Source organism: Eublepharis macularius, chromosome 8, assembly GCF_028583425.1.
Source record: "Eublepharis macularius isolate TG4126 chromosome 8, MPM_Emac_v1.0, whole genome shotgun sequence".
Taxonomy (NCBI): Eukaryota; Metazoa; Chordata; class Lepidosauria; order Squamata; family Eublepharidae; genus Eublepharis; species Eublepharis macularius.
The window spans coordinates 15,140,148-15,153,150 of NC_072797.1; positions in this window are offsets into that span (position 1 = coordinate 15,140,148).

A 13,003-nucleotide genomic window follows, 5' to 3' on the forward strand; every position below is an offset into this window, starting at 1 on the left:
CCAAAATGCAATCTTGGCCAAACTTGGAGGGTGGCTGGAGGAGAGCTTGCTGAAGACTTGGCATCTCTGAGTGTGAAGGGATGGTCCTAGGTCTCCCAGAAGTGACGGACCATGGACCAACAAACCGGTCTGCAAACAGAGACGGGTCCATGAAAAGTTCATGGTCTGTGGTCCATGAAACATGACGGACCACGGACCGATAGTCCATGGTTTTCCCCCAGTCTGTGTCCATGTCTATTAAAGACTATGAAAGGAAAACTGGGGAGATGTGAAGAGTCAGTTTTATCCTGCAGGGAGAGGAGGCAGGTGAGCTACATCACCATATGCTGTTGTCTTTCCGCATCTGCCCTAAATTTAGAAAGAGACTCTAGTTCCCAGATGCTGAAATCCAACTAGCTCTTCTCTTCTCTTCTCTTCTCTTCTCTTCTCTTCTCTTCTCTTCTCTTCTCTTCTCTTCTCTTCTCTTCTCTTCTCTTCTCTTCTCTTCTCTTCTCTTCTCTTCTCTTCTCTCTTCCCTTCCCTTCCCTTCCCTTCCCTTCCCTTCCCTTCCCTTCCCTTCCCTTCCCTTCCCTTCCCTTCCCTTCCCTTCCCTTCCCTTCCCTTCTCTTCTCTTCTCTTCTCTTCTCTTCTCTTCTCTTCTCTTCTCTTCTCTTCTCATTCTGCTGCCTCCTTAAAGGGGGGGGGCGAGGAGCAGGAGAGCAAGAGGCAGCTTGAAACGACCCTGCAAATAACTTCCAGAGTGGCCTTATCTGAGCTTCTGATCAGGTTCAAAAAGAGTCCAGTAGCACCTTTAAGACTAACCAATTTTATTGTAGCATAAGCTTTCGAGAATCAAGTTCTCTTCGTCAGAGGCATAGTACAGAAACTGGTCAAATATAGAAGAGGAGGGGAGGAGAGAGAAGATGCAGTTATGGGGGGGAGAGGGAGGGTGCAACCAAAACATTCCTTTGCTAGTAAATGTAAACATCTCCTTTTGGTGTCCTTTTGGGGTCAGTTGGCTTGGGTGAGGCTTCAAAGGAGTTTGCCCTGTTAGTTTGCAGCAGTAAAACAGCTAGACCATCCAATTCCTATGTAGTATAAGCCTTCAATAACCACAGCTCTCCCCTGCTCCACTCCTGATCCCAGCTGGCTGAAGGCGGAGGATGGGCCATGTTAGTCTGTCTGTAGCAGTAGAAAAGAGTAAGAGTTCAGTAGTACCTATAAGAGAGCCAGTTTGGTGTAGTGGTTAAGAGCGCGGGACTCTAATCTGGAGAACGGGGTTTGATTCCCCACTCCTCCACTTGAAGCCAGCTGGGTGACCTTGGGTCAGTCACAGCTCTCTCAGAGCTCTCTCAGCCCCAACCACCTCACAGGGTGTTTTGTTGTGGGGATAATAATAACATACTTTGTAAACCGCTCGGAGTGGTTGTTAAGTCGTCCTGAAGGGTGGGATATAAAACAATTATTATTATTATTATTATTATTATTATTATTATTATTATTATTATTATTATTATTATTATTATTATTATTATTAGAAAACTGCTCAGATGAGTGAATCCAAAAGCCGAGCACCTCAGGGACAAACCATTCTATTATGTAAAAGGCTAACCATGATCCATTGCTCACAGGTTGTTAATTCCTCTTTAACCAGTTTCCCCCTGGAACCCAACAATCTGTTTATCTTCCTGTTTTAGGAATCTGGAGACTGTTTCAAATTGAATACCTTGTTGAGCAGGCACCACCCAGAAAACAGGTAAAAGTGGAACTGCCGGTTCATGCATGTTCTCTGGGGTGGCTCCCTCTTTACAGAATGGCCTGCTGGAGGCATCCATCCTTTTTCAGAATGTGCAAAACAGAAATGTTCAGGAGGGCATCTTGCTAAAGGGCTTAGAACTATCATATAATACCCGAGCTCTGGAGATTGCTTGTATAAGGAGTGTAGTGGAGGAGTGTAGTAGGAGTGATGTCCCTCTGGGAACCAAGATCAAGATAATCCGAACTATGGTATTCCCCATTACTATGTATGGATGTGAAAGCTGGACAGCGAAGAAAGCTGATAGGAAGGAAATGGATTCATCTGAAATGTGGTGCTGGAGGAGAGTTTTGCAAATACCATGGACAGCCAGAAAGACAAATAAATGGGTACTAGATCAAATCAAGCCTGAATTCTCCCTAGAAGCTAAAATGACAAGACTAAAGCTATCGTACTTTGGTCACATCACGAGAAGACAAGATTCTCTGGAAAAGTCAATCATGCTAGGAAAAGTGGAAGGCGGCAGGGAAAGAGGAAGACCTAAAACGAGGTGGCTTGACTCAATAAAAGAAGCCACAGCCTCCAGTTTGCAGGATCTGAGCAAGTCTGTTAATGGTAGGACATTTTGGAGGTCTTTCATTCATAGGTTCAACATAGGTCGGAGGCATTTGATGGCACGTACACACACACAGAGGAATGTAGTTTATTGCAATGTATTTTACTGCATTGTCTTCTGCCTTTGTAACTCACTTGCTGCCTTTGTAACTCACATTATGGCATATCATACCTTAGGCAGCTTGCTTGCTTGCCTCCTTCCCTTCCCTTCCCCTTCCCCTTCCCTTCCCTTCCCTTCCCTTCCCTTCCCTTCCCTTCCCTTCCCTTCCCTTCCCTTCCCTTCCCTTCCCTTCCCTTCCCTTCCCTTCCCTTGCCCTTCCCCTTCCCCTTCCCCTTCCCCTTGCCCTTCCCTCCTTTCTACATTGCTTTCCTGTTCTGTAATCCTAGTTCTGCTCTGACTTTGATAGCATAGACAAGCCTGATATTGATGCTGAAAGCAAATCAGGGTTGGCCCTGGTTAGTAATTGGACAGGAGGCCGCCAAAGCAGACCAGGGTTGCAGAGGCAGGCAATGGCAAATCGCCTCTGTTAGTCTAGTGCCATGAAAACTCCACCAGGGGTTGCCATATGTCAGCTATGACTTGACGGCATTTCCTGCCACCAATCCAAGTTCTACTACATTATTTATTGGATGTCTTACACTGCCTGATTATGTTCCTTTCTGTGTTTTGTAATCTGGTTTGAGACTCAATGAGAAATGCAGGCTATAAGGCAATGGAGGGGCTATGGCTCAGTGCTGGAACATTTGCATGGCCTACAGAAGGTCCCAGGTTCAATTCCTGGCATCTCCAGTGAAAAGGACCAGGCAAGAGGTGATGTGAAAGACCTCTACCTGAGACCCTGGAGAATCACTGCCAGTCTGAGTAGACAATACTGACTTTGATGGAGCCATGGTCTGGTTCAGTATAAGGCAACTTCATGTGTATGAATCAATAAACAGACCACAAAAGTTCTGGTTCAGTAAGAACCAGTCGCTCCCTCTGTGTTTAAAGGTCATTTGCTCTGAAATTCCATCTTACAGTTCATCAGTCACCTTGTAGGCAATTCCATCCTTCTTCGGTGCATTGGGCAAATCCATTGCAATTTCAGACAAAATCTGCTTATGCCAAAGTCCCCTTTCTTATTTCCTGTCTGACCTAGAACTATTGCTGCGTGGAACCAGTGTACAAATCTTCCATTGTGGATGGATGGAAGAAAAAACCCATTAGTGGCAGGCATGCCGCACTCATTTATTTTATCTAAAATTAGTCTAAATGATCAATCAAGGTTATGCATAATGAGCGGAAGCAATCGCTGTATTATGAAGCTGTGCGGTGCGGAGGAGGGCAAGAAAGGTGCAATGAAGAACATGCTTTGCTAAGGGGACATGTATTAGATCAGTGCATTAATTTATCAGCCTCGTTTCCCAAGACTCTGGAGAATTGTATGCCAACATATATAGACAGAGTAAGGAGATGTTCCATGTGCCATTGCTCACAGATTGTTCCATTGCTCACAGGTTGTTCAGAGATATTCGTAATTCCTCTTTAACCAGTTTTCCCCTGGAACCCAATAATCTGTTTATCTTCCTCTTTTTAGAAATCTGAAGACGGTTTCAAATTGAATCCCTTGTTGCTCAAAAGAGAAATTAACATTTTTGATTTTGCAGCCATTCCAGGCAGAAATTCACCCAGTGTGGTCCCAGAGCGTGGGAGAGTGTCTTCCATAGGGTGGCCAGTGGGGATGTCTGCTTTGGGTTTCCGATTTGGGTTTTTAACCCAAATCAGGCCCGATTCGGAAAGTTTCGGGATTATTATTATTATTATTATTATTATTATTATTATTTAGATTTATAGTCTGCCCTCCCCGCAAACAGGCTCAGGGTGGATCACAACATACAAATAAAAACACATTGATAAAACAGTATAATGATAAATCGGTCCCATTATTACTGAGCCAATTTGGGAATTCCAAAGCAAATCTTTCTGAAGCGATTCGTATTGCTTCGGGAAGCTTTGGGCAAAGCGGCAGCCACTGTGCCAGCAGCACTTTTCTAGCTTTCTGCATTGCAAACAGCAAGAAAAGTGCTGTTTGCTTTCAAACCTCCCACACCACCATTTTTTCCCTCTGATGGGAGGGGGAGGAGGGTTCCCATTGGGTGAAGAAAGGGGTGGGGCTTTTGAAACTTAAAGACACCCTTTTTGTGCTGCTTGCAAGTGGCCAGAAAAGGACCGCTTTTAAATGCCCTGCTGCTTTCTTCACCCAGTGGGCAGGACACTTAAAAGCAACACTTTTCTTGCCGCTTACAAGTGGCAAGAAAAGTGTTGCTTTGAGCTTTGCTGTGCTTCATAAAGATTCCTGAATCTTTATGGAGCATACCGAAGTGATTTAAACACCCAAATCCTGATTCGGGTTATTCCTAATTGTTTTCCCGCTTGGGGTGCACGCCCTTAGTGGCCAGGTCTCTTTTTTTGGTGCACACCCCTAGTGGCCAGGTCTTTTTCTATAATGGGAGAATTCCTGCTGCTTCAGGCTCCTGCTGTCGCTCAGTGATGGGAACAAAAATGCAGGAGAAAAGCAGTGTTGCAAGAACACCGCAATGTCACTTCTTGTTACATACCTGAAAGTAACATCACGGTGTTGTGGTGATATTCTAGGAATTTCCTAAATCTTTAAGGTACCTATGAGTATGTAATGGGAACTGATGTTGTAATGTTGTGTGCTGTGATGTCTCTCCTGCCCTCAAAAAGTCTTGGCGTGCTCAGAGGTGTGAGCTGAAAGACTCTTCTCTTTTGGCTTTTAGCCTGAGGGCTATAGCCTAGAGCTGGGGGAAGATCTGGCATGTGTGGGTGCACACAGGTTAGAGCTAGGTGGATGACTAGGGGGGCGGGTAGACCTGTTTTTCACTCAGAAGCGTTACCCCTTTCAACTGTTTTTTCCCTTACTGCACTTTATGTTGTAAATAGCTTTGAGTCCCCATTGGGAAACGAGTGGGATATCCTATTATATAAAAGGCTAAGCATATTCAAGACAACTCACTTTCTACCCTGGTGTACCACCCGAGGGTGCTGCTGTGGAAGGAAGCCTAGATGAAGCAGCCAGATATCCACAGAGCATGCCACAGTGGGAAGCACAGGCTGGGATCAGGAGCGGAGAAGGCAGCAATGCACACCCCCACCTTCAGGTGGGAGCAGGTGGCAATGCTCATCCCCACCTTCACCCAGCTGGGATCAGGAGCAGAACTGGTGGCAATGCCTGGCCTCTGCCTTCACCCAGCTGGGATCAGGATCCGAGCAGGTGGCAATGCCCACCCCCCACCTTCACCCAGCTGGGATCAGGAGCGGAGCAGGTGGCAATGTCCACCCTCTGCCTTCACCAAGCTGGGATCAGGAGCGAAGCAGGTGTCAATGTGTGCCTGCCCTTCACCCAGCTGGGATCAGGTGCAGAGAAGGTGGCAATGCCCCTCCACCCTTTACCCAGCTGGGATCAGGTGCAGAGCAATACCTGCTCTCTGCCTTCACTCAGCTGGGATCAGGAGTGGAGCAGGTGGAAATGCCCATCCCCTCTTCAGCCAGCTCCAATCAGGAGGTAAGCAGGTGGCAATGCCTGCTCCCCCGTTCACCCAGCCAAGATCAGGAGTGGAGCAGGTGGCAGTGTCTGCACCCCACCATCACCCAGGTAGGATCAGGAGTAGAGCAGGTGGCAATGCCTACCCCTGCCTTCACCCAAATGGTATCAGACATGGAGCAATGGTAATGCCCGCCCCCTGCCTTCACCAGCTGGTATCAGGAGCGGAGTAGGTAGCAGTGCCCACCCCCCTTAACCCAGCCAGGATCAGGTGCAGAGCAGCAGGCAATATCTGCCCCCCCTTTCACCTGGCCGGGATCAGAAGCAGAGCAGGTGGCAATGCCCACCCCCCTGACCTCATCTGGATGGGATCAGTGATGGAGGAGGAGGGAATGCCCGCCCGCCCGCCCTCTCTTTTCTACAGCCTGTTGTATTTTTTCCCACAACTGGCTTTGTTGCTAGTAAATAAATGTTTAAAAACTGGACCTGCTGCTAGAGCTCTTGTGTCTTTAACAGCTGCATGGCAGTCCATATTTAACAGGCACAACTCTTCCCAACTTTATACTTGGGAAGGCCGGCCTGTTGAATTTCCTTGCCTCACTGAATATCTTGAAAAGCATGGGATCCCAAGTCAACCCCCTCCTCCAATCACTAACAACTATGATTTTGCCCTTAGTGGACGTACAGTGCAGGGTAACTGACTGTAAAGAAAGACAGAGATTCCTTACCGGTTGTAGCTGTGCATAAAAAGAGAATTTCAAATGATCAGTATAGATGACAGGGATAGAAAAGTAGAAGGAAAATAAGCCAGGTAAGCACAAATATAAAGAGAGAGAATTTCAGAGGCTGCAGATCTTTTCTTCTCTACTAAAAATGTGCTTTTCTATGCAACTGTTAAAGGTGCCAGAATTTCGATATTCAGAACTTCAAATTATGCCCCAGGTAGCATATCCCTCTTGGGACTTCACTCAGAAGAAGTCACAAAAGGCAAACAATTCAGTAGGGCGATATCAGCTGAGTTCAATGATGCTAGTTGCCACTAAATTCCTCTTGAACCCCACAACAAACAAAGCCCAGACCAAGAGTTAACGCCAAAGTATTCTTATTTAGAGTCAGGGCTCATTTTGAGGGGGAACACGCAGGAACGCAGTTCCGGTAGTTCCCCAAAGAGGTCACATGTTAGGTGGCCCCGCCCACCTGACTCACGGCCATTTGGGCCCGTTTCAGCCTGGATTGGGGCTGAAACAGCCCAGATTGGGCCTCTGACGGGTGGTGGATCACTCTCCCGCTCAGCAGCAGCCCAATCCTGACCATTTTGGGGCCCTTTTCAGCTATTTTCAGCCCCTTTTTACCATTTTGGTCCCAATTTCGGCCCTGAATGGCGAGGATTGGGTCCCAAACAGCCAGGATAGGTGATGTCAGGGGGTGCGGCATATGCAAATCAGTTATGCTAATGACACACTCCCGATGATGCCAAGGGTCGTGACATATGCTAATGAGTTATGCTAATGGGTTATGCTAATGAGTTCCTCCAGCACTTTTTCTACGAAATGACCCGTTTAGAGTAGTGTTGTTACAAACTCCATGCTCCAAATCAATGCTTTGACAGTGACACAGATTTTTAAAAATGCAGATACCAAAGAAGAGATTTTTCCTGCCATAACAAGATAATAGCCAGTAAAACCAGTCCCGTCATATATGTATTAGTATTGCATCCAGGTTTTTACCATAGAGATCTAGGAAACTGCTACAGCACCGCACAATGTGGCAACATCACCTCTGGATTTATGACCGGAAAAGATGCTGTATCTCACAGTGACTTTCCACCTCCCTTTTATTTTTGCTTCCTCTGCTCTTTTGAGCAGCAATGGGCACTAGGGGCAAAGAGTAGGAAGTTGTCTAACAAAGTAGGCGTCCTGTCCTTCAAGGAGAATTGCAGGTAGCACATACTCCCAACTCACATGACTGGATACCCCCAAATGTAATGTCTGAAAAGGTCTTCCCTTATGTAGAAATCTGTTTCTGCCACCTGTTTTTATTCTGTGCACTCTCTAAGACGAGGTGACGTCTCTGAACACAGTCGCCAAATTGTGCTTTCGGTTTACGTGTCAGCTTTGTAAAGCTCCCCTTCTGATATGATTGTCACTTCTCTTTGTATATACATCTCAACCTCTGGCCTCTTTCCCCTTAAGCTCTGCTGCACCTTGAAAGAAGCTTCCACTCAGTCGCTGACAATGATACGAAGGTCTGACCTCTTTGAGTGCTTGTGCAGTTAATTTAGAAGCCAACAATGAGCCCTCTGAATCGCGCCTTTCAGCACGCGCTGCCTTCCATTTGTCAACCGCTAAAGTTCACGTGCCACCATTCTGCTTGTTCACCTCTTTTGTTAGAGCCCCCCTTGTAATTTGTCGCAGTTGAAGAAGGTTGAATCATCAAATAATATTGTAAGATCGGCAGATTTTTTCCCCTAGTCCCCTGTTTGCTGGCCGTTCATATAATTAGAAATTGCATCCATTCCAAGATTACAAAGAATCTTTGAGCACCCCACCAGACTCTTTGAAAATTGATGGTTTCTTCATTACATTTGGACCTGGGTCTTCCTTCGCGGCTTCATTCCTCAGGGAGTTTCAGGTCACTCCAATAGCGTTTTCAGTGAACAGAAAACTTCAACACTGTTCAATCGTCTAATTTCTAACCTTTTATAGGCAGATTCATGAAGGGAGCTCCATCAGCCAGCACTGAAGCACTTCTTTGTACAATCCATTGACATTTTATGGAATCTGGTATCACAAGAGATGGTGCTGACTTAATTAATTTAATTTTATTTATGTCATTTATAGTCCGCCTTTCTCACTGAGACTCAAGGCGGATTACATAGTGTGAGATTAGTACAATCAGTAGCAAGGACAAAGACAGGCATTTCCATACAGTGTCAAGGGCATTTCCATAAACAATGTCGTAGGGTAAATGAATACAAGTTTACAAAGACATAGCGTTAGCAAGGATCCAATACGGGGTTGAAGAACTGCTAAAAGTGACAGTACTCAGCAGGTAGAATCCCCATGTTCTCCACAGCAAACACGCAGGTGTATTGGTTGAAGTAACTTTATTAGAGATCCAGGAAGTTTAAAGTGCTCAGACAACTGAATTGGCAGAAGTGACATAACTGGGGTTGGTGATGTTAGTTATAGGGAACGTTCCCGCCATCAGGATAAGGGCTGTTAAAGTTTTTGGGCATGAAAGAGCCAGGAGGGTTGTCAGGGAGGAGCTAGGTTTAGGCTAGACAGAACAAAGAACGAAATCATCTCAGTTCCCAAGAAAGATACATTTCGAGCTGGCCGCAAGCAGCCTTCAAGGACACTTCTGAAAGCAGCGGGGAAAGAGAAAGTAAATACTTGTGAGATAACCTACTGCCTTAACATCAGTAAGAAACTTCTCATGCCCTCAGAGGACAAGTACAGAACACAGAATACATTCACGGCAGATATGCAGACAGGCATATGTGACAGAAACAGAACATAATCAGTTCTAGGACTGACATTAAACGACATGAAGCACAAGTAGTACATAGGAGCACATATTTAAAGCAACAGATAATATGCAAGGCAACATAATGGTGAAGTCTATGGTTCCCAACTCATTAGCGAAACATCCGAGAACCCCTCCGTACAATACTGCCCTCCAATCTGAGTAAAAAGCCTTTTTGAATAATTCGGTTTTGCATTGTTTGCAGAAAGCCAAGAGTGTGGGAGCTCTCCTGACCTCCTCAGGCAGGCCATTCCACAAGGTAGGGGCCACCACAGAGAAAGCCCGTGTACGGGCTGCTGTTTATTTTGCCCATGTGCAGGCTGGAACCTGCAAGAGACCCTGTTCAGATGAGCGAAGCTGCCATGGAGGGACATAGGGAGGGAGGCGGTCCCGTAGGTGTGTTGGGCCAAGGCTGTGAAGAGCTTTCTTGCTTAGGTGGCTTTCAGAAAAGGTTGTGAGACCAATCAATGGTTTATCAACAATTTTGTTTGTCATGATAGCAGAATCTCTGTGAAAAGCAATTGCTGAGGACAAGGGGAAGCTACTGCCTTCCTGTCTCACTTCTCAGATGCTTCTGAATGGGTCTAGAGGACCCTTTGGCCTGATCTAGCAGGGAGGCTTGGAAAATTTCTGGAGATTTGTATCTCCTGTAACATATTCAAGAGAATATGTTAGAAGTTTACATTCTAATGCATTTTGGTAAGGATGTTGCTAATCTTGTGTCATTTACATTCATGCACATTGTTAAGTTGTACTGATGTAATTTATTAAACTTTATTTCAGCTTATTGGTGAACTGTTTTTGCTTGCCCCTGATGATGTACACATTATAAAATAAGTTAGAACCTCTAGCCGGCCACTTGTCGGGCAACGGGGTCTTAGTGGCTTCTTTTTTTCCATTCCGGTTTTCACCTGAAATGAAAAAGAATACACAGCATTAGCAGCTTTGAATTTCTTTATAAATTCACCTGTGGAATTTCCACTTCTTCGGTACCGTTGGAACCTTTTGGTTCCTTTCACCAGCAGGTTTTGGGTTTTCACCTGAAATGAGACAGAATAGGCAGTGCTGAAGCAGACAAATTGATTACACTATTGCAAGACCATTGGTGGAAGATCACGTTTTGGAATGCTCCCCTGTGTTAAAAACTTCCATTAGGGTTGCTGGCCCTCAGGAATAAAAATTCAGGAAACTCAGGGGGCTCAGGATGCATCCCGATTTGGCAGGAATCACCCCCCCCCCCAGTTAAGGATATTTAATTTTTCTTAACTGAGTGGTTGGATACAGGCCACTGTTAAGGAAATAGAATAGGGGCTCTGTGTCCCCTTAAAGACTAACGAAATATGAGTGGAAATATATGTTGTGAATTACCTGGGGATGCTCAAGTGTAGGATTTTATGTGTAGTCCTCCTCATTTCACATGCAGGCTGTTCTTGCTCAGCACATATGAATGCTGCTTTCACAGGAGCTCCCTTTGTGTGTGATTACATCTGCAAGCGATTCTGGAGGGCAGAGCACCAATTCAACTTTGCTTTCACTGCGAGAACAAGTACTGAAGGCTCCTTTGACTTCCCAATTTGTATTTCTTTAAGGTGTGAGAAAGTGTCAAGATCTGCATTTCAACGAATGGAGGTGGGGGAAACAGGGATACTTTTAGCAGTTGAGGAGGAACTGATGTTGAACAAATGAATGTATTCAAGTGGAGAAAACTGAAGTGTGACTGTGCAAGCGAGTGCATGGAAAGTTGGAGGGGGGACATGTGAAATGAGGGTCATTTGAGCATCCCTAGATGCTCTTCTCAGTGAGAGCTCATTTCAGATGTATGAAGTGATAACTCATTAGGCCGATATAGCAGAGTATAGTAGCACCTTTTAGACTAACTTTATCGCAGCATAATTAGTCTTAAAGGTGCTACTGGACTCTTTACTATTTTGCAACTGCAGTCTAACATGGCTAACTCCTCTGGATCTATGGTGTTATCTTCGTCAGATGCATCAGTCTACTCAAGGAGGGCCTTCCCCAACTTTTGACAACCAGGAGAAGTAAGATTAATATATAGTCCGAACTAATCTAGGAAAGTGCAGTGTGAAACATGATAAACAGATTACTGTCAGGAAATTTCACCTAATGTTCCATCAAAACTTCCTCTCCTGTAATTTAAACCCATTTGATCTGGACATATGTTTCAGGACTAGGGTTGCCAGGCCAAGCATCAGGAGATCTGGGGGCGGAGACATGGTGTTGCGTGTGACATCTGTGTCATTGCTATGTCACTTCCAGGTGGCACCTAGAAGTGACAAAGGGTAGCTCTAGGAATCTCTGGAAACTCTGTGGTTTAAAAAAAACATTTCTCCCAACACCGCCCTCCCTGGGAGGCCTCCCAGAAAGGATGGCCTGCCAATCCAACTCAGGACTAGAGATGGGCATGAACCGGGAAAAACCTGAACCATGCGGTTCGTGGTTCATCAAATTTCACGAACCATGAACCATGAACTTTCACGAACCTGCCCCTGATTTGCGAACCAGTTTGCTTGGTTCGTGAAAACATCACATCTGGGTCAGAAAATCATCACTTCTAGCTCAGCAGAAGGTCACTTCCGGGCCAGCAGAAGCTCATTTCTGGGTCAGCAGAAGGTCACTTGTGGGTCAGCAGGTCTGCAGGAAGTCCATCCCCTGTTGCCTAGGAAACTGATTGATTGGCACCAGCAGGCTGTCTGCAGTCATGAACCAAAAAATGAACCAAACGAACCAGCCTAAACTTTGTGGCGGTTCATCAGAAATAGAAACTGACAAACCGCAGTTCACGAACCACGAACTGGCCTGGTTCATGCTTAATTTTTGTTCATATTTCGGTTTGTGCCCATCTCTACTCAGGACCCTTGTGCTTTGAGCAGTTATGTGACAGATTTAATTTCAATTTAGCAGTTGTATTTCTGGTGTAACTTCTGGTGGCAACTCTGTTTTCAGTATTGAAGGAGTTCTGATTATTTAAACTGCCATCTTCTAAGCACTGAGCAACACTTTCTGTTTATAGAAAGAGCAATGAAATAAACCAAACAGGAGAGAAATGGGGGCGGGGAAGCCAATAGATGAAAAGAAAATAGATTCATTAGTTTCTGGTCTTTCCTATGACTGCAGGCGCCAGCAATCTCCTGTCTGATTTGGAACCTTCTTCCAGCTAACAAATCTGCTATTAATAAGGGACTTGCAGGTAAGTCTATCACAAGCACCAGATTAGTGGAAGTTTAATGGCCCATGAGCTCCCTCCGTACTGCATATTGTTTTATTATAAGGGACGGAAATTGAAATCAGCAGCGAAGAGGAAACATGGGGGAGGACGAGGGAAGGGTTGCTGAGGAAATAAGATTGCACTTCGGGAAGCAAATGAAAAAATAGAAAGACTGGGTCGAGCAAGGAGAAAAGGCATGCATGGGGCCTGCAATTCAGATATGACTTTTGCTTTGCACTCTGCTAGGTCTCCTTCATACTTGCGTAATTACAGGCAGAACCCCCGCCCCCCTGACCCCAGGTCCCACTCGATCTTTCCAATCACAGTTCTCACCACCACCCCGCCTTGTAGACT